Source organism: Schistocerca serialis, chromosome 3 (genome assembly GCF_023864345.2).
Source record: "Schistocerca serialis cubense isolate TAMUIC-IGC-003099 chromosome 3, iqSchSeri2.2, whole genome shotgun sequence".
Lineage (NCBI taxonomy): Eukaryota > Metazoa > Arthropoda > Insecta > Orthoptera > Acrididae > Schistocerca > Schistocerca serialis.
In genome coordinates this window covers 621259897-621283043 of record NC_064640.1, presented here as the reverse complement: position 1 = coordinate 621283043, position 23147 = coordinate 621259897, and positions in this window count along the sequence as shown.

The following is a 23147-nucleotide window of genomic DNA, read 5'->3' as shown; positions in this document are numbered from 1 at the left end:
ATACTGAAGTATTTTTCAAGCAGCAGTTCAGGTGGTGATCACATTGCTTCAGTGTAAGATGAACTTGCCGAACAGAACATCTAATGATGAAGACTGTATTAACATAATTTGGAAGGAAACGGGGTTGACACAACGCTCAGGAGAATTGGAAGAGAATTGGAACTTACTTCCTCAATCGGTTACGGTATAGTTGCTACTGAATATTGTGCTGAATAGTTGTGATAGATTTCGAATCATTGCCATAGCTTCATACATGATTAAGAGCGGACAGCGCAGTTCAGCGTTTCTGGAGATGCTTTTCAGTATTCCCTAGAATTTGGGCACTTTCTCGACTATCAAGTGAGATAAACTTCCCATCCATGCGTTTGGCGTCTGAGCGTTGAAACTGAGTTTATGAGTTACCGTCTTTTTTACAAAAAGTCAGAAATTGTAGCAGTAACAGAGTTCCAGCAGTAGAAAAGTTAATAGAGTTTATTAATGACTAAAGCAAAATTCACCGTTAGTGTTCTTGATAAAGACCGTACGGTAACTTCTCCACACTATAACTAACTAAAAGAATTAGAAAATTGCCAGCCGGTCGGGGTGGCCGAGCGGTTCTAGGCGCTACAGTCTGGAACCGCACGACCACTACGGTCGCAGATTCGAATCCTGCCTCGGGCATGGATGTGTGTGATATCCTTAAGTTAGTTAGGTTTAAGTAGTTCTAAGTTCTAGGGGACTGATGACCTCAGAAGTTAAGTCCCATAGTGCTCAGAGCCATTTGAACCATTTTTTTTAGAAAATTGTCATCCAAATACTTCAGAACATCAATTTATCTTTGTTAGAGAAAAAATACAAATACGCACATACAAACACATCAGATGAATTAATAAGGTAGTATATAGCATCATTTTACATTATTCTTTGCTTTTTTCTTTCTTTCTTTCTTTTTTTTTTTTTTTTTTTTTTTTTTTGGGCTGGTGTTTTCAATGTTGAAACAACTTTCATCAAAAACTTTCTTCATATAAGTATTTACCTTCAGCTTTAATCTGTCCAGATGTTGTAAGACCTAAATAATTTTTTGTTTTCAGCTATTTGGTCTCTATTGAGGAAGGAAACTGGTAGGAAAAATATTCAGGCCCTCATGTAAACTCTGCAACTCTTGACGAGAACAGAGATAACAATAGAATAAATATCAACAAGACAGAAACACAAAATTCAGTAGTATAACATGGGTTAGCAAACGTCAAACCGGCCCCAGTTCTTGCTGATACACAGCCTTCAGCATACTCAGGATTTTTACATGGTGGGGCAAATAATAGTGGCCTGGAGAACAGAGTTCCAGGGTACAAAGAACCACAGCAGAGGAAACGAAATACAGTACTAATCTGACTATACCAGATGTTGAAAGTGACCACCATTCATCTCTTGGTACTTTTGGGCCCTGGCCAGCAAGTTGCTGAAGGCGGGCCTAAGCTAGACTGCTTGAACTGCTGCACTCTCATCCGAAATGTCCTGCTGCAGTTCTTGAGGTCTATGAGGGTTGTTGCGATACAGCTTAGACTTGAGGGCTCCCCACACACAGTAATCGCACACTGACTCATCAGGTGACCTGGGTGGCCAGCTTGGGGCACGACCAGACACCCCTGCTAACATCTCCGTCAAGCGTGAAAATTGTGTAAATGTGCTCCAAGGTTCGGCTGGCTGTATGGGCAGTGTACCCCGTCCTGTTGGAAGTAACTGTTCGTATTTTACTCCTCCGTTAATACAGCCACAAATGCTTTCAAAGTGTTGGTTATGTACCGCGCCGAAGTCAGCGTCTGGTGAAAGAAGATGGGATCAATAATGCAGCTTGCAGACACTGCACACCAAACCCTAATCTTCTCACCATGCAACGGTGTTTCATTGAAGCTATGTGGATTATCCGCTGTCCAGATCCTTTGATTCTGTGAGTTGCCATAACCACTCTGCACCGAGAGAGGTGGCGCAGTGGTTAGCACACTGGACTCGCATTCGGGAGGACGACGGTTCAATCCCGCGTCCGGCCATCCTGATTTAGGTTTTCCGTGATTTCCCTAGATCACTCCAGGCAAATGCCGGGATGGTTCCTTTCAAAGGGCACGGCCGACTTCCTCCCCCATCCTTCCCTAATTCGAGCTTGTGCTCCGTCTCTAAAGACCTCGTTGTCGATGGGACGTTAAACACCAATATGCTCCTCCTCCATAACCACTCTGCTGAAACCAAAATTCATCAGACATGAAGAACAGATCCATATCCAAGCCATTGATTGTTATCTCATTTAACAGCCACTCAAAAAACTGGAGGCGCTGAAGAGCATCTGCTAGTTTTAATATACACTGAAGCGCCAAAGAAACTGTTATAGGCATGCATATTCAAATACAGAGATATTTAAACAGACAGGATATGGCGTTGCGGTCGGTAACGGATACATAAGACAACAAGTGTCTGTCGCAGTTGTTAGATCGGTTACTGCTGCTACAATTGCCGGTTATAAAGATTTAAGTGAGTTTGAAGGTGGTGTTATAATCGGCGCACAAGCGATGGGTCACAGCATCTCCGAGGTAGTGATGAACTGGGGATTTTCCCGTACAACCATTTCACGAGTGTACCGTAAATATCAGGAATCCGGTAAAACATCAAATCTCCGACATCGCTCCGGCTGGAAAAAGATCCTGCAAGAACGGGAGCAAAGATGACTGACGAGAATCGTTCAACGTGACAGAAGTGCTACCCTTCCGCAAATTGCTGCAAATTTCAATGCTGGGGTATCAACAACTGTCGGCGTGCGAACCATTCAACGAAACAGCATTAATATGGGCTTTCGGAGCCGAAGGCCCACTCGTGTACACTTGATGACTGCTCGACACAAAGACTTACGCCTCGCCTGGGTTCGTCAACACCGACGTTGGACTGTTGATAATTGGAAACATGTTGCCTAGTAGGAAGAGTCTCGTTTCTAATTGTATCGAACGGATGGACGTGTAAGGGTATAGAGACAACCTCATGAATACATGGACCCTGCATGTCAGCAGGGGACTGTTCAACCTGGTAGAGGCTCTGTAATGGTGTGGGGCATGTGCAGTTGGAGAGATATCGGACCTCTGATACGTCTAGATACGACTCTGACAAGTGACACGTACGTAAGCATCGTGTCTGATCACTTACATCCATTCATCTCCATAGTGCATTCCGACGGACTTGGACAATTCCAGCAGGACAATGCGACACCCCACACGTTCAGAATTGCTAGAGTGGCTCCGGGAACACTATTCTCAGTTTAAACACTTCTGTTGGCCACCAAATTCCCCAGACATGAACGTTATTGAGCACATCTGGGATGCCTTGCAATGTGCTGTTCAGAAGAGATCTCCACCCCCTCGTACTCTTACGGATTTATGGACAGCCCCGCAGAATTCATTGTGTCAGTTCCCTCCAGCACTACTTCAGACATTTGTCGAGTCCATATCACGTCGTGTTGCGGCACTTCTGCGTGCTCCCAGCGACCCTACACGATAGTAGGCAGGTGTACCAGTTTCTTTGGCTCTTCAGAGTATGAACAACAGACGCTCGGTACGGATGCATGTGCAGGTCCAGGTGGAGCATTCGTCCGCATGATCGACGTGATATGGCGGTCCTTTGCGACAGGCGTCGAGTTGATTTGGTAGGATTCTGAAGCATTTTCTGGTGAACTGCAACCGCATTTTCTGGTGTGCGGGCACGTTTCGGAATGTTTTTTAACTTGTTCAAAACAGATCCTGTCTGACGCCATTTTCGCACTACGCGTTGCGTGGCACTCTTTGCTGGCACTTGAACAGCACTAAACTTCTCAGTAAACAACTTGCCACACCGTTTTCATGACTTCGTTGTCACGTAACTTTCCAGAACGAACATCCGCTACTCCACTGTGAGAACCATCATTCCCTTTGTTCTGCTCCACTCACACAGAACAATCCGCACTAAGCTCTGAATATGGATCACGTGATGGGCGTACACGTGGTGTGCGCGTCACGGGGTGTGGTCATATCTATTTATTTATGTCAAATCGTGTCCATTCGTCCGGGCCACTTTTATTTGCTCCACTCTGCAGAAAGCTACACCCATTTGTGGCATGGTTTATTGGCTGATTAGCACACGGGAATATGACGCACACCCATCACGGATATTCAATGACCAGAAAATCTCTCGTGTAAAACAGAACCTGTATAAACAAAGACTTGCCAACCCTCTGGCGGGAGCCACTTCTTTACCAGACTGTACGACGGAAGTACAATTAGTATGACATTTGACACCAAAGCGGCACTTCCAATTTCTTATTTGATAACAGTTTAAAACAAGCGGCATTCCGATATGTTTGTGTATTTAAATGACAGAGATAATGAAGTAGTGTGTAGCAAAGCAGCGTATATGGCCAACGGACGGCAGTATCGGTGAAAAATCAGTCACGCTACTAGATGGGCTGAAAATAATGACAACTGAACAGAGAAAATAAGTTTCATTGGTTTTATTTCAGAGAGACTTTAGACATTTTAGAAAAGGCAATGCTATAGTTTGGACATTACTAATACCATATCACAATACAAGATGCTTACTTCATACAGAAAGGAATTATTTGTAGTTTTCCACGTGATGGCTTTACGTTTTTCGACTTCCAATTAACCATCACCATTCTACTATTTCCACCTTTTATGCCGAAAACCCCCTAGAGCTGTGGAATCAGCGTCACTTTTGCTTGTTAGAACCAACAGTGGGAGAACCTCGAAGGACTCTAGACTATCGTTCGTAATTACGGAAGCTATACTACTTAAATCGGTGTATAGGCTTCAGTATTCATTAAACCCTCGAAATGTGGTGTGAAAGTATAGTTCGCAAACTATCGTCATAGACCAACTTAACAGTGTTCATGGATCTTATATTACGTAAAATTAAATGAAAAAGGGACGTACAACAGTGCAGTGGGGTTCCCTATGTCCATATACAAGTAATATTTCAATATTTCGCATAATCGGTATTCAGCACTATAAAAACATTTACAACAGAAGCGCATGCATTACACTAATCGAAAAAAAAAATCGATAGAGGCAAAAATATGACGTCCTGAGCTCTCAGCCGATCAGTGGACGATAGGATGATTGGCCTCTCTCCAAATGTACGGGTTGCAAACGATAGCTATTTATAAAGTACCACAGTGGTGTAAGTGAAGTCAAGACGAAATAATCGATATGGGACACTTGTGGTCTACCAAGCCGGGAAACAGCCTCAAACTGGCCTACAAAAGCTACAGCGCATGCGCGTGATACTTTGTTACAGGGTGTTCGGAAATTTCGGTTACAAACTTCTAGGACTTGTAAAGGAGACTGAGGAGATATATTTTGCACTGGAACCCAAATCCGAAAACGTGCCGTTTCCGTGCTATATGGGACCCGTGACCTCGCCGTTTGGTCCTCTCCCCTGGATCAACCAAATCTGTGCTACAACCATTTGAAAACATGTTGGTAACGCAACCAATTTTACAAGTAATTTATTAGGAGTGACCCAATATATCACTTGTTTTACAATTTCACTCATTAATAACCAAAGAAACAAAAAGGAAACGTGATGCAGTGCGGCCTCTTCCAATCCGGGTATGCGGCCTCTCCTTGGAATACAACAGTCATGCCTGCTGACGGTAAAGGTGTTCCTTTCTCGAAGATGTTGCGTAATTGTGGCGAAAAGGGTATGCGATTGAGTCGGGCGTTGTGGATAACGATCTTGATAAAGGCGACGAGCAGCTCTAGCGTTACCATGAGCTTCACCACACAGAAGGATCATGTGGGTATATTTTGCAAACGTGTACTCAACCAAGTTGTTCTAATAATCCCAGGCACGTGAATGAAGCTCGAACCAGGTCAGGGAGGTAGAACAGACGTCAAATGACATCAGCCGATCTGACGTAACCACCCCTTGCCGAAAACGGTACGTTTCTGGGCATGAAATTCTGCTCAAAATATTATGTCCTTAGTCCTCTCTGAAAGTCCTAGTTTGTAACGGAAATTTCCGAAAATCCTGTATAATTGTCCTCGAATATTAAAAAAAACCTTGTTATTTACCTGTAGACAGGATAGCGAAGGAGGGACAACAGCAGGTAGGAAGGACTGATTATGACATCATGAGGTTGGAGTTGATTATAGTTAGCTTCTTACAGAAAAATGTGGAGTTTGTGGAGGTGAAGATAATGAGTTACGTGCGGCAGAGGCGCAGTAGAGGCCCGGTTGTGAGTGGTGTGGGGACACGATATGATTTTGCTTGTCAACAAGATTTACATTTTCGATTTTCGGAGTAGTTTTGTGTATTTGTGGAGAAACTGGTAAAGGAGGGGTGTTGGCGAGGGTAGCGGATGTGGAATGCGAACAGGAGAACACGACTTCTAAAATTTTTTAGGAGTGGTAAAATTCAGGAAGAGCGGATATCCAAGCATCTTTGTTAAATCTATGGTTAGTTTCAGATAAACCTTTTGTACGTATGAATGATGGTCGAATGATGGAAACAACAACTTGGCTGAACTTCCGGAAGCTCACTATTAATCAATCACGCCGAAAAAACGTGGGGTATCATTCTCTGGCTTTTTAACAGTTTTAGGCTGTTGCGCTTTCCATTGGACAAATTGGTTCAAATGGCTCTGAGCACTATGGGACTTAACATCGGAGGTCATCAGTCCCCTAGAACTTAGAACTACTTAAACCTAACTAACCTAAGGACATCACAAACATCCATGCCCGAGGCAGGATTCGAACCTGCGACCGTAGCAGTCGCGCGGCTTCGGACTGAAGCGCCTAGAACCGCTCGGCCACCGCGGCCGGCTCCATTGGACAGTTAGTAAGTCGGGTTCCGTGTACGTTTGCGATCGTAAGTTAGTCGTAGGTAGTTCAAGGTGTTTGTAAGTAGGATAGATGGAGGGATGTTACGCGAAAACATTGTGACGATTAATACTGAGAGGAATACTGCAGTGATGCTCAGTGCTGCCAATACCCGAAGACAGAGAGCCCGGGAACCCGTGACAAAAAACTCCATGTACTTTATACTACTTGGTGTTTTAATATGTTGTTATTGACGATCTATAGCCTATCATAAAAAATTTTGGATTCTGGGACTTGCGGCGCCGTCGCACTTTCAAACGTGTCGTAACATGTAATGTTCTGGAACTAGTTTATACTAGCTAAAACTTTGTTGTGCATTATTCGCAATATAAACTATTGATGGAAAAAGTAAGCAAGTACCTAACTGTGGCCGGCCGGAGTAGACCGAGAGGTTCTAGGCACTACAGTCTGGAACCGCGCGACCGCTACGGTCGCAGGTTCGAATCCTGCCTCGGGCATGGATGTGTGTGATGTCCTTAGGTTAGTTAGGCTTAAGTAGTTCTAAGTTCTAGGGGACTGATGAACTCAGAAGTTAAGTCCCATAAAGCTCAGAGCCATTTGAACCATTTGAACCTAACTGTGACCAACACCGTCAGCAACGTTTCTAAGATGCCAAAAATGTGTATCGTGCAATCATGTTATACTCTTCGAAACCTTAGTCATTTGTACGATATTTCAGTGCCTGTATTTTCAAGAGGGAAGGGAGGGAAGATTAGGGTCTAAAGTCACGTCAACAAAAAGGTCATGAGGGACGAATCAGAAGCTCGGATTAGGGAGGAATGGGGGAAGGAAATCAGCCGTGCCCTTTCAAAGGAATCATTCAGGCATTTGCCTTAAGCCATTTAGGGAAATCACGGAAAACCTAAATCAGGATGATCGGACGCAGGTTTGAACCGTCGTCCTCCCGAATAGGAGTAAAGTGTGCTAACCACTGCTCGACCCCGCTTGGTTATTGTTAAGAAGAATCATGCAATGTTCCTTCGGACATGAAAACATCGAGGCAACCGCTCGTGTAAAGCGGAAAATTCGGGTTCGAGTCCCGGTCCGGCACAAATTTTCATTGCCGTCATTCAAAATACAGCTGATGGTTGCTCCTACTTTTTAACAACCTTCGTTATAATGCGTATTATTTGAATAGTACATAGCTTGCTGACTTTTTAAAAATTTAAATGGCTAATAATGCATAAAAAAGTTTTATCTTGATAAACTATTTTGCGGACATTACATTTTACGACATGTTAGGAAATGGATGGGTGTCGCATGTCTCAGAATCCAAACTTTTTTATAATGGGCTTTTGTTTGTTAAGTCGTCAATAACAACGTGTTAAAACACCAAGCAGTATAAAATAGATGCACTTTTTTGTCACTGGCTCCCGAACTAAAAGTGGATGTACGTGAAATGTATTCGCAGTTACGAAAATGGATAACGATCTGCTGTATAATGGAAAGTCGACAACGAAAATTTGTGCCGGACCGGGACTCGAACCCGGATTTCCTGCTTATCCCGGGCGGTCGCCTCACCGTTAGGCTATCCTAGCACGTTTCTCGACCAGACCAAAACTTCTATACGTCGTCCATCATGTGTCTACAACGTGCACTCGTACAGCCATTATGGATATTCCCGTACAGGGGAGACATTTTAGCCGGCCGCGGTGGCCAAGCGGTTCTAGGCGCTTCAGTCCGGAACCGCACGACCGCTACGGTCGCAGGTTCGAATCCTGCCTCTGGCATGGATGTGTATGATGTCCTTAGGTTAGTTAGGTTTAAGTAGTTCTAAGTTCTAGGGGACTGATGACCTCAGATGTTAAGTCCCATAGTGCTCATAGCCTATTGAACCATTTTTGGAGACATTTTAATTGAAAATCGCTTGCCCGGTGTCGGCAGACAGATACGATATTGCAGTGCCTGTATTGTTCAGAAGTACGATGCAATGTTCCTTCGGACATGCATGGATGTCCGAAGAACAGCCACTGCGGCGACTAAGGCCGTCATGAAATATATGAAATCCAGGTCCGCGTCCCGGGTCGGCACAAATCACCATTGTCGTCATTCCATTATACAGCTGATGCTTGTCCAAATTCACAACTGCGAATACATTTCAAATATTTCATAACGGCTGTAGTCGCTGCAGTGTCTGTTCCTTCGGGTATGAATGCATGCATGCCCGAAGGAACACTGCATCGCACTTCTGAACTACACAGGCGCCGCAGTATCGTAAAAGTAGGCGAGCTGCATGCCCAGTAGCAAGACGGTGACGGCACGTGGCTGAGAATGCGCAAGGCGAGCACTATGTCGCGCGCGGCAGCCGAGAAACGTAAACAAAACAGAGTGACGAAATGAATATTCACGCAGTCCTGCTTCGGCTCCGGTAATGGCGGTCGCGTTCCCTGTCTGTCTTCCATTCACCGTCCGATGACACAAGCCGGCTGGCCTAACCGCAACAGTTGCTGGGCTGTGACTCCTTACGCGGGTAAAGCTGGCGGGTGTGTGTCTTCCGCTCCGCGACTGGAAAGATCGTGTGTGGAACCGCGCCACCAGCGCGTCGGAGGCAGCGCACAGCTGTTCCCAAGGTAGGACAAGGAACGCACCGTCTTCCATTCATTTCATCACGTAAGGCGTACGTAGCTATCCCCTCTATTAGCTAAAGGCAGTTCAAACCCTACGAGCAGCTGAGTAGAAATGAAAAAGATGTAACCTAACAGAAAAGGCTCACAACACTTTATTCAGCAGCTCTATATTTTCACGAGTTTGAGCCTCTGATGAAAATGAAATTAATATCTAAACGTGTAAAATGGCTCTGCTACCACCACTGATATAAAAGTTATGTCCTGCAATTTTTTTTTCGTTAGTTTAGTTCTCTACGACATTGTAGTTTGTGTCTGAAATTCCTGCTGTCAGTTCTCTGACGGCACAAGCAGTGCTAATAACTGATCTCTCTTTTTCTTTTTTGTAGTAATTTGCTTCAGCCTGTGCGTGTGTGTGTGTGTGTGTGTGTGTGTGTGTGTACGCGAAACGCTCGCGCGTACGTACAGGCTTATGGCTGAGTGTTTCGAATGGAGTCAGGTGAATGAGCGTGAACACTTAGTCATAAACCTGTACCACATCTGGGTTTTAACCTTTCAGTGGAAAGGAAGGAAATATAAGGAAAATTTATATGTGGAGAAACAACATGCTGGCTGCTTGCATTTGCTTTGCGCGTCTATTCTGCACAAGATTCCAATAAAAAAATCGTTATTGTGGTGGTAGATTTATCTGTCTCGTAGCTCAGTACCTACGTTCGTTGTTGGCAACATTTGCTTTATATATATATATATATATATATATATATATATATATATATATAATTTTACACGTCGTTGTGATATGTCTCCTGTTTTGTGAGTGGTTCAACCATTTGTAATTTCGGCATGAAAATGCGGAGCTGACATTCATTTCATATTTAACTAAATTTTCTTCATAAAAATCGAAAAATCCAAAGTAAATTCAGCAGTGCTGATCACACGAAACCTCTGACGAGTATTTTGCTGCCTATTATGTTACGTATATGAACTACGACAAATTCAAGGTGTGATGGCACTACGTAATTCGTACCGCTCTAAATATACTGGTCAATGAACTGGATGTGCTTATGCTTAGCTCAAGATTCAGAGAAGCTGATCAGACTGCAAACTTTGCAGGAAGTTTCCCAATATCAGCGCAAAGTTAATGACTTAAATCTTCCTAGCACAATTAAAAATTTATACGTATGTAATCGGACGTTAAATGTGTATCGTAATTTGCTCTTGGAAGCTAGGTAGCACGTATCTTGCATTTTGTGTCTGTTACTGTAATCCTCTTTCTGTCAGTGTCTTTGAAAAGTTTTTGATGAAACAAAACAAACGTAGAAGTCTTGTGTTAATAATAAAATATCTGCGAATATTACCAATGTCTCCGCATCTTAGTTAGGACACCGCTGAAATAGTAGATGCATGTCCAGGATGATTAGATATTAGCGTGTGTGATCAAAATATGTGCATTACGAACAGGTTGGTCGTGGTGTTCGTCGACAACGAGCAACGCTGAGGAAAGGATTTCTTGTCCGATGCACATTTAAAAAAACTCAAAGACATGCTGTCACTTTTAAACAGGTTTGCGACCCAAATGTATCGTTTCACCCACAGTTGAAGCGGTAACGAGCAGTCTGTCATAGTTGGCCACTTTGCTGAGATCAAATACAGACATGCGCTCCCGGGTAAGGTGCCTACGGCTGGAGCGTTCTTGACGCTTATTCTCATGTAAACGGAAATCCGTCAATATTTTACTCGTATTTACGAGTGTAACCTTACACTTGTACACGTATATTCCACAAACGGGTAGCGAACGATATTGTCAGTCAGTCAGTCAAGTAGAACTACATGACGAGCAAAGGCCATTTTTGATACAATGATATCGACTGAATGAGCGTAATATGATTATTTATTTACGACCGTGTCGAACCAGTACCGGCTAGCTTCACCGAATCCTAACAGAACAGAACCATAGTCCTTACAAACTTAAATAACATAAATTCATAACAGGATAAAATCATCGTCAAAACCACGCAGCATTTTCGTGTAAGCTCTTCATACTCCATACATATGTACTTTACTGTATTCCGTCAAATATCTGTCGGGAGTGTACTCAAACACAAACATAACATATCGGAGAAATAAAGTAATATGCTGGCTGCTTGGATTTGCTTTGTGCGCGCCTATGCTGCACAAGATTCCATTAAAAAAATCGTTATATATACTGCACGTCGTTATGTCTCCTGTTTTGTGAGTGGTTCTACCATTTGTAATTTCAGCACGAAAATACCGAGCCGACATTCATTTCATATTTAATTAAATTTTCTTCATAAATATCTAAAACTCCAAAGTAAATTCAGCAGTGCTGATTACACGAAACCTCTGACGAGTATTTTGCTGCCTATTATGTCCCCCACTAGAGGGACAGAACTAAATCGTATAAACTGATTTTTTTCAATAACTAACTGGCATTCGGTGACGAGCACCCCCACCGTAACATCAGCTAAGGTAAGAACGTTATGTCTTTAGATAATGCATATAATACGAAGGAAATGAACTGAATATTCGAGTAAGTGGGTCAAGGCTCAAAGTAGATAATATTTGGTATAAACTAAAAAAATACGATCCAATACGAAAATCTGCAAATTGTAAAATATATTGAACATTTTACTTAGATAAAGCACATGTGGAGCGAGGCAACGGACATAAGTGCATAGCGTCAGTATTGACCTTTCTACCTAACATAAAATGGGACTGTATTAACTAGAAACCAAATTTATATGTAAGTAAAAAAAAATTTAATGAGATTTATTGCTGAACCGTGGTATTTTTAGTGCGGTTTTATTCTAACTTACAAACATTATGAAATACTTTTACTGCTTTGGATCCATTTTTACGCGATTTCGGTTTAGGGCGACTGTGTTTGTTCTCTGTTTGTATGCCGGTGAAGATTCGTGTAGTGATCAATACTATTTCGGCAAGATTATGAAGAAGTATTAACATTATGCATCTTCAGGCCCAGTTTCACCAAAATCACATCCCTCCAAAATATTCAAGCAACTAAGCACCAGTGCTTTAAAGGTGACACACAAACTGATGTAATGCCCACGCTGTCAAACTGACGCGAATCATACGTATGATAAGTAACAGCTGTCGGAGCTCACATAAAATGCATCCAGAAAACTATTGTACTTGGATAGTTACGCTATTTGACTAAAAAAAAATCTGTGAACAGCAGCTACAGCTAGTAAGCAGTATTTTTCTGGCCGATGTGTACTGCACCGCTGTCGTGATGAACCAACAATGAGTCGCGATCATTGACGGATGGTTTCAAGAGTTTCCACTGTTTGAGGCGTCCAGTGCCTTGGATTTCTCTTCCTAATGAAAGATCACCGTCGTATGCCAATCTGAAAGACTGCTACCACACCAGTCATGAAACCAATGTTATCGCACTGTGATAAGTACTCTGCCGCTATTAAACAGATAGGTGATGATGTGGTTGTATCCTTTGTATGAACAAGATAAAATTACAATCATATTGCAATTTACTGACAGTTTATTGCGAACCACTAGAGGGACAGAACTAAATCGTATAAACTGATTTTTTTTTTCAATAGTTGAACAGCATTCGGTGACGAGCACCCCCATCGTAACATCAGCTAAAATAAGAACGTCATGTCTCTAGATAATGCGTATAAGACGAAGGAAATTAACTGAATATTCGAGTTCATCGACCAATACGTTTATACCACTTTACTAGTCGTGATAACTATAATGTTTTCATAAGGCTATGTGGAATAATAAATAGCAGATTGATAGTTAGTGTTTACAATAACAACGGTCGTACTAGACTTTATTTACATTTTTAGCCACTGAATCACAGACCGTTCAAAATATTTTTTTTTATTCTGGGAACAATTATGTCTCTATTAGATGGTCTTACCTAAGAAACCGCAACAGAATTCATTGATTTCTTTCTACGAACGAGTCGTTTATTCAACATTTCCAGCACTATTTTGAACTGTAGGTACTATAGCAATATACTTCGAAAGTTACCCGAAACGAAAGAAATGTGTTCACAATGGGTAGGAGTATGCTCCACAAGTGTGATAAAAGAAGCACAAGATATTGCAGATGGTAATATCACTGTAGGCCATTTCACAGTTGAAGCTGCAGTTTGTTTCTTTGTCGTGCTTACAGAAGTTTACTGGCAACATTCGTTCAAAAGGTAACATTTAAGTTTTATGCACTGTCTTTAAAAATATTTGAGTTGCTTATTTATTTTTACCCTGATATGACATCAGTGTTCTAATTTATAATCTAAATTTGTCTTTGTAGGCGAAAATTTTCCGCATTACCATATCCTGAAACAGCAGTAACTTTCCTTTTTCCTTTCTGTTTTTTTATATTTATTTTCAATTTCCTCTGTTCTTCGTCAGAATAATTTGATATGGTGTACTGTAAACAACAATCTGATTTTACAACAAGTCGAACGTGTCTCGGTTTCAAAATGTAGCTTACCTACAGAGAGCATAGTAAATTTCGGAATAAATGCTGTACTCTGGTTTTAGGGGCCTGTCTTTCGTAGTCATTAGTGACCCATAACGTCTTATTTGGGCCAACGGGTTTCGCCTTATTTAAAGAGCATTTTCAGTGGTCACTGAACAACTATGGTTTTACTTATAAATCGTTTTGACGAGACCATAACCAGCTGACATTTTGAGAATTACTTTCATTACTCTTGTTCTTTGGCTCCTACACTATTCCCATGCGTTTTTTATATACAGGAATTTGATATACAGGGTGTTACAAAAAGGTACGACCAAACTTTCAGGGAACATTCCTCACACACAAAGAAAGAAAATATGTTATGTGGACATGTGTCCGGAAACGCTTACTTTCCATGTTAGAGCTCATTTTATTACTTCTCTTCAAATCGCATTAATCATGGAATGGAAACACACAGCAACAGAACGTACTAGCGTGACTTCAAACACTTTGTTACAGGAAATGTTTAAAATGTCCTCCGTTAGCCGGGATACATGCATCCACCCTTCGTCGCATGGAATCCCTGATGTGCTGATGCAGCCCTGGAGAATGGCGTATTGTATCACAGTCGTCCACAATACGAACACGAAGAGTCTCTACATTTGGTAACGGGGTTGCGTAGACAAGAGCTTTCAAATGCCCCCATAAATGAGTCAAGAGGGTTGAGGTCAGGAGAGCGTGGAGGCCATGGAATTGGTCCGACTCTACCAATCCATCGGTCACCGAATCTGTTGTTGAGAAGCGTACGAACACTTCGACTGAAATGTGCAGGAGCTCCATCGTGCCTGAACCACATGTTGTGTCGTACTTGTAAAGGCACATGTTCTAGCAGCACAGGTAGAGTATCCCGTATGAAATCATGATACCGTGCTCCATTGAGTGTAGGTGGAAGAACATGGGGCCCAATCAAGACATCACCAACAACGCCTGCCCAAACGTTCACAGAAAATCTGTGTTGATGACGTGATTGCACAATTGCGTGCGGATTCTCGTCAGCCCACACATGTTCATTGTGAAAATTTACAATTTGATCACGTTGGAATGAAGCCTCATCCGTAAAGAGAACATTTGCACTGAAATGAGGATTGACACATAGTTGGATGAACCATTCGCAGAAGTGTACCCGTGGAGGCCAATCAGCTGCTGATAGTGCCTGCACACACTGTACATAGTACGGAAACAACTGGTTCTCCCGTAGCACTCTCCATACAGTGACGTGGTCAACGTTACCTTGTACAACAGCAACTTCTCTGACGCTGACATCAGGGTTATCGTCAACTGCACGAAGAATTGCCTCGTCCATTGCAGGTGTCCTCGTCGTTCTAGGTCTTCCCCAGTCGCGAGTCATAGGCTGGAATGTTCCGTGCTCCCTACGACGCCGATCAATTGCTTCGAACGTCGTCCTGTCGGGACACCTTCGTTCTGGAAATCTGTCTCGATACAAACGTACCGCGCCACGGCTATTGCCCCGTGCTAATCCATACATAAAATGAGCATCTGCCAACTCCGCATTTGTAAACATTGCACTGACTGCAAAACCACGTTCGTGATGAACACTAACCTGTTGATGCTACGTACTGATTTGCTTGATGCTAGTACTGTAGAGCAATGAGTCGCATGTCAACACAAGCACCGAAGTCAGCATTACCTTCCTTCAATTGGGCCAAGTGGCGGTGAATCGAGGAAGTACAGTACATACTGACAAAACTAAAATGAGCTCTAACATGGAAATTAAGCGTTTCCGGACACATGTCCACATAACATCTTTCCTTTATTTGTGTGTGAGGAATGTTTCCTGAAAGTTTGGCCGTACCTTTTTGTAACACCCTGTATAGCACACTGCAGTGACACACTATATTCTGTCTTTTGCATGTTTCTCTGCATTCACAGTCACCAAGTGTCCAAGTGTACATTGTTTCGATTGCGCAGAATGTGATTTTTTTTTTGCATCTTGTGTGTTTTTGTGTATCTGTCAGTCTCTCCCTCCCTCCCATTTTTTATCTCTCCCATTGCCACTGTCTTTTTCTGTCTTGCTTAGTGTCTGCTGTCTTTCTTTTCAGCCATCATTCTCTCCTCTACACAAGTGTCCTTAGGAATTGTTCGTTTGGGGTTTTGATCCCTAGACTGGGAAATGTTAACACGTGGGTATAGGGGATGGGAGAAAGTGGACCAATTTTTCTATTAAAGTTCGCTGTTCTGGGTGTGGGGAAGGGTTCAGACTCCTCCTCCCCCTCCCCCTCCAAGCGTATGTATAGTCTCCACTCATCTCTCTTTTTCAATCCCACTTTCACCACTCTCTTTTGCTCCCACTGCTACTATCTCCATCCATCTCCCTTTTACTGCCACTGTCTCTTATTGAATCTGCATAGGTGTGGAGTGCCCATTATACAGACTCAGCGAGTCATGAAGTTTTATTTGTGGAAAAATGGTGATTCAAAACATAGCTTGGTGCCTCCAGAGTCCTTGCGATAGTTCCAGAAAGCTTGTCATGCACTCACTGCGTCACTTAAAACTACACTTACGCCTCAGACTGGATATTGCGTGCAAGTTTTACGTGCAAACCTACGGTAATTTTGAACTTCTAGATTTCGAGAACAGTTAATATATCTAAAAGAATTTCAGTGGTCTCCAAGATCATCATCTTAAGAATATGTGGTAAAAATTTCGCTGATTTGCCATAAACAGAAATTGTAGAAGTGACAATCCCCACAATTGGTACTTTCCGTACCCAAAAAAATCGTGACCTTTTCGGGGACTTCCCAGGAATCCCTCATCAGCAAATGGCGTTTTGTAAGACACTTAAGGTGCGCCCTAGACCACACCTAACGCAAAAGAATCAAACTATTTCCTCAATTTACCTGAGCTGGAAGAAGTGCGTAATGTTTAAATTTTGATCTGTGAGGTAGATAGCTACAGTACGCCCGTTCTTACGAAAGTTGCACAAATGTTCACTAGGCCAAGAGCTATCTAAAACGCTTGACTACCTACCTCTGTGATTAATAGAACCCGAGATATGACAAACCCTCCCCCTCACCCACCCCCTCCCCCTCCCACACCCACCGAAATATCGCATTTTCGCCCTCGGCTTTTTGGAACATATTGGTACAGTTCGCGGTCTTGCAGGGATCTATAAGGTATCATATTTCCAGAATGATCACAGAAGATTCTTTATGAATGGAAGCAAAACGTATATGGTGTGGCTCAAATGGCTCTGAGCACTATGGGACTTAACTGCTGAGGTCATCAGTCCCCTAGAACTTAGAACTACTTAAAACTAACTAACCTAAGGACATGCCCGAGGCAGGATTCGAACCTGCGACCGTAGCGGTCGCGCGATTCCAGACTGTAGAGCCTAGAACCGCTCGGCCAATATGTGGTGTAAAATATTCTTTAACTGCAGTAAGCTTATGACGAAAAACTCAAACATAATTAACTCCCATATTACTTTAGGAATTCTGAGTTTTCTCCTGTAGTCATATGTATTGTTGCCATTACTAAGTGCCGTCTTTGAGGACGTGAGTTCCTCTTCATGGCGGCATCATTATTTCCGGAAAATCATGTGTCGTAAATTCACTGCGGCCGATACGGACACACTAATTACTTCTCATTTTCGAATTGCTACAATGCAATCAACAATGTTTTATAGACTCTTCCCAAATTATTTCACTGACGTAGATTCTACTACCATGTTGTGTTTAGATTGTTGTACGAACGCCTAAATGACTGTTGTTAGGATAAGGGATCATGTCATACCGAATCAACTAGAATCGAGAGACTAGGGAAGAATCCTGCAGTAGACGAGATACCTGAACAGTTCTATATAGACTACGATACAACTGGCTCACTATCAAGTAGCAGTTTACAATAGGTCGCTGAAACAATGAAGCAGTTCGAAGACATTGGAAAAGTCACACATCATTTTGGTTTACTAGAGGGATCATCGGGCATATGCAAATAACGATGGGCCTACATCGCAGACGTCAATCTGAACTGTGGAAGGGCGTTACATGCTAGCTTATAATCACCCTTTTTTGGAGATCAAAAATCGACACAGTAAGAATAATCACGTGTTATGCAAATAGTAGTCTTGTGACACGCAGGTCGTTCCGTTCGTCCTTGATATTTAGAAGGCATTAGGTAACGACGGCCACATTGATGTATTCGTTGGCTTCCAGAAAGGGCTGTGTACAAGCGCCACACTGTCACCTAGTGAAAACATAAGAAATCACGAAATTTCAAATCAGATTTGCGATTTATTTAGGAATTCCTAGTATTTAGAACTCTAGCCGATGTGAAAGTAGTAAAGAGCGTATTTGCAGTGCTAAAGGTCTGTCACTGCTCGCAATACACACAAATGATTTGACGAATAACAACAGAATCTTTAAGGGTCTGTTGTACTTGTATGTAAGGAAATCACAATATCAGGAAATTCTGTCTCAAATGCTACGTGCAGAAGATACACTTGGTGCGTGGACTGGCAGTTGACCCTAAACATAAATAAGTGTAACGATTGAACATAATTAGCCGAAAAGAAACGCAAGTCTCCCACAAAGCCGGCCGCGGTGGTCTAGCGGTTCTAGGCGCACAGTCCGGAACCGCGCGGCTGCTACGGTCGCAGGTTCGAATCCTGCCTCGTGCATGGATGTGTGTGATGTCCTTAGGTTAGTTAGGTTTAAGTAGTTCTAAGTTCTAGGGGACTGATGACCACAGATGTTAAGTCCCATAGTGCTCAGAGTCATTTAAACCATTTCTTTCTCCCACAAAAGAGTTAAATTGCAGAATTCTCGTTTGACATATTTCCGAGAGCTAATCGTGAGTATGAGGCCCTTAAAATATTGAATCTATTGAGGAATTAGGGAAAATTTAAAGAATAGTGCGTTTTATCATAGACTGGTTTAGTGCGGGCGAGAGGGTTAGAGTTCATCAAACTTCAGTGGCACGCTCTACGAGACCTACATTGTTACGGAGAGGTTTGCTGCTAAAACTCCGAGAACGTGCGTTCCAAGAGCAGTCAAGCAACGTAGTACCTCCTCCCATATATGTATATCTAGATGACCATGATGATGAAATCACAAAATTTAGTGCTCTTGCCATGTCTTATCGACAGTCGTTCTTCGTTCTTCCCGAACCCCAGTCGTGAATGGAATACAACAGGAAAAAGCAGTAGTGCTACACGAAGCGTTCTCCGTCGCACACCGTAGTGACTTGATGAGAATAAATATATTTATAGATGACGTGATACGAACAGGGTGCAGAGTCTCATTGATTCCTATGTTTGACTTAATAACAAAGAATTTATTTTCGATAGTGTCTGCTAATAATTAGTATGGTGGAAACATTCTGCACAAAGGTTTCCCTGGCGAAACATGGTCGGAAATCCCAAATCTTGACATGCGATGATATATTTTCCTCTAAGAATAAACCTGCTGCAGAGGAAGGATACTGTATTAATGTATTATAAGAAGGCAACGGAAACATCACTTAGCGTGTCCGGGGATTAGAATAGGCCTGAAGTATTCCTGCCTGTCGTAAGAGGCGAGTAAAAGGAGTCTCACACGTTTCGACCTTTATTTGATGGTCCCCTGTGGGGTTTGACCTCCATCTATCTAAATTTTCCCGAAGAGCGAGCCAATTGGGGAAGGGTGTCTTACATGGTGCATCGTGACCATTGTGCATTGAGATCTTTAGCCCACTTTCTCGTCGTCGCATTTCAGTTCCGCTCATTCTCCATCTCTTGGGCGAGATCACCTTCCTGTGTGCATTTTCCACCTTGCACTATGTAGTGTCGCTTTCTGCGCCGACAATGACCATGGACTTCTTAGTACCTCATATCCAGCACGGTAGCCAGTCCGTTGTGGTGGGGCCGCCATGTACCCTGCTGATTGTAGCCCCCTGACGACACAGGGATCGCTCTGCTGATGCCTGCGCTGTTAACTCCCCACGTATACCATGCAGTAGATGCCCATCTCCCTATGGCATCCTGCCAGGTGGCCCTTCCTGAGACTAGGTGGCACCCGTGGGGAGGGCCCTTGTCGGAGTGGGTAGCATCAGGGCGGATGACATGCCATCAAGAGTAGTACGTAATCTCTTGCTGGTGGTCCGCCGTCAGCAGTGTCTAAGCGGGCAAAGTCTAACTTCAGTGCTAAGAAATATGACCCCAAATCTTTCCCCTTCCTGGCCAAAACATGGGAGGAACGCCAAACTAAGGATAGCAGTGAAGCTTATTCGCGAGAGTTGATGGGGAATCTTTCACGTCCATGAAGTCTCAGTTTTCTGTAGAGCATTTGGAGGACAAGTTTGGGGAGGTGGTGGGCTTGTCCAAAATGCCCTCTGGGTCAGTGTTGATAAAAACAGCATCCTCTACCTAGTCACGGGTATTACTTGCTTGTTACAAGTTAGGGGCTGTTTCTGTTGCCATCACGCCCCATAAGAGCTTAAATACGGTCCAGGGTGTTATATTCCACAGGGACCTTCTTTTGCAGTCTGATGACGAGTTGCGTGCCAGTTTAGAGCGGCGAGGTGTTTATTTCGTCCGGCGTGTCCATCGGGATCCGAGGGATGTAGCCACTGGTGGCTATATCTCGTGCTCTTGGGCACATCCGTTCATGCCCTGGGGAGTCGTTTCTTCTGTTTACTGACTCCTTGAGCAGCCTACAACCTATCGACCAGTGCTACCCTCGTCATCCTTTGGTAGCGACTATCCAGGAGTCCATCTATGCCCTGGAACAGTCCAGTCGTTCAGTGGTGTTTGTCTGGACCCCAGATCACACCGCAATCCCAGGCAACGAACTTGCCGACAGGCTACGCCGAAACCGCTTATGAAGGTCTGCTTCTCTGCAACTGACTTGCGTTCAGTAGTACGCCGCAAGGGTTTGCGGCTTTGGGAGACGAAATGGCATAACCTCAGCACGCACAACAGACTGCGTGCCATTAAGGAGACTACGAATGTGTGGCAGTCCTCCATGGGGGTCTCTCGCAGGGACTCTGTGGTCTCTGCCGGCTCCGCAATGGCCACACTCGGGTGACACACGGCTACTTCCTGCGCCGTGATGACCCACCTCAGTGTCGGTGCGGCGCCCGGCTGACAGTAGCCCATATCTTGGTGAGCTGTCCTTCTTTGGCTGCCCTGCGAAGGACTCTTCAGTTACCGGACTCATTGCCATTAATTTTAGCTGACAACGCCTCATCGGCTAATTTAGTTTTACGTTTTATATGTGACGGTCGGTTTTATCATTTTATATAAGTATTAGCTCATGTCAAAAAATGGTTCAAATGGCTCTGAGCACTATGGGACTAAACACCTGAGGTCATCAGTCCCCAAGAACTTAGAACTACTTAAACCTAACAAACCTAAGGACATCACACACATCCGTGCCCGAGGCAGGATTCGAACCTGCGACCGTAGCGGTCGCGTGGTTCCGGGTTGTAGCGCCTAGAACCGCTCGGCCACCCCGGCCGGCTTAGCTCATGTCCTTTGTCCTTCTGTGTTTTCCACTCTAATGCTTTTAGGGTGGACGTTTTAATGTGTCGCAGAGTAGCTGGCTTTTCCTTTTTATTCCCGTGGTCGGACAGCCACGGTCATCTGCTCTCTTGTTTTTACCCCTTCTACCTCTTTCTTGCTTCTCTCTGTGGTTTTCTTTTCCTGTTTTGTCCACAGTAGTGTTGGCTGTCCTCCTGTCGTTCTTCTGGCTCTTCTTTTCTCCTGTTACTGTGCTCTAAGTCTCCTTTCTTTCCTTCTTTCACTGGTGTAATTATTATCCCGGGAACAAGGGACCGATGACCACGCAGTTTGGTCCCTCCTCCTCCCCCTCCCCCCCCCCCCCGCCCCCCTTCCTTTAAACCAACCAAACAACCATCCCTTAGCTACACATGTTCACCTTGTTATGAAATAAGTAACTTAGAATGTCAAATGTTTACTTTTTTTATAGTTACTGGCTTGAATCGTAAACCTTCGCGTTATCATCGTACTGGAAATGAAATCCTACGCAAATAATTTAATTATAGTTGTTGGCCATGAAAGAACTTTATATTGACGACTGATGATTATCCTTTTCCACAACCCACACCTGCCACCCAGATGTATAATGAAATGTCCACTTGTTAAACGTAGTGTTGCGACGTAAATGTTTATTTCTAAGCGTTCCAGTACGATCACTCACTGTATAAGGAAGATAGCTGATTTCAGTTTTGACTATGTCGTGGAATTGAGCGAAGAGAACTTAAGGGTGCGTTTTGCACATACGGACTTACAGGTGGCGCTAAACTGCTGTCAAGTTGACGACGTAACTGGAAGTCGTTAGAAAGTATAATGTCGGCACACATCCGTGTACAACAGCGTAAAATATGGTTTACATTAAAGCCTTTGGTTCTTTAGCTATACACCACACAGAAGCGTAACTAGCACTTCGTGGAACGTGTACTGAATACAGAATCGGTCGAGACTCAATGAGTGGACACCGGCGGGGAAAGGCTCAGTTTTCATAACTGGTGCAGAGTTAAATCCCCTTCACTCAGCGATTGTTTGCATGTGTCTGCAAGAAAATTCCGTGTTAAACTATTATCTTGAGTTCAGCAAAAGACTTTTCAAAAACCAGAGATCGAATGGAATACACACTGATCGACTTTCAGATCCGGAAAAATGCTGTCGGTGGCGTTCAAAGTAATGAACTACTTGACTTCTGCAAAGCCAGAAATAGTTTCCCATTGCCACTTTAAAAGCGAAATGTCTTCGAAACAACTAATTCGACTCGGGAATGGCGTGTGGGTATGATAGTGTAGACAATACAGTGCTTCTCCTCCGATGGGATATCGATGTCCTAGGTGCAAGCAGCGTCGGACACATTTCCAGAAAATTACCTGTACCTCGATGACAGTATTCACCGATGTATCTCACTCACATAATGGTCATATTGCGAATACAGTGTTGCAGTTTGCAAGATGTTCTAGCAGCACAGGTAGAGTATCCCGTATTAAATCATGATATCGTGCTCCATTGAGCGTAGGTGGAAGGACATGGGGCCCAATCAAGACATCACCAACAATGCCTGCCCAAACGTTCACAGAAAATCTGTGTTGATGACGTGATTGCACAATTGCGTGCGGATTCTCGTCAGCCTACACATGTTGATTGTGAAAATTTACAATTTGATCATCAGAACCG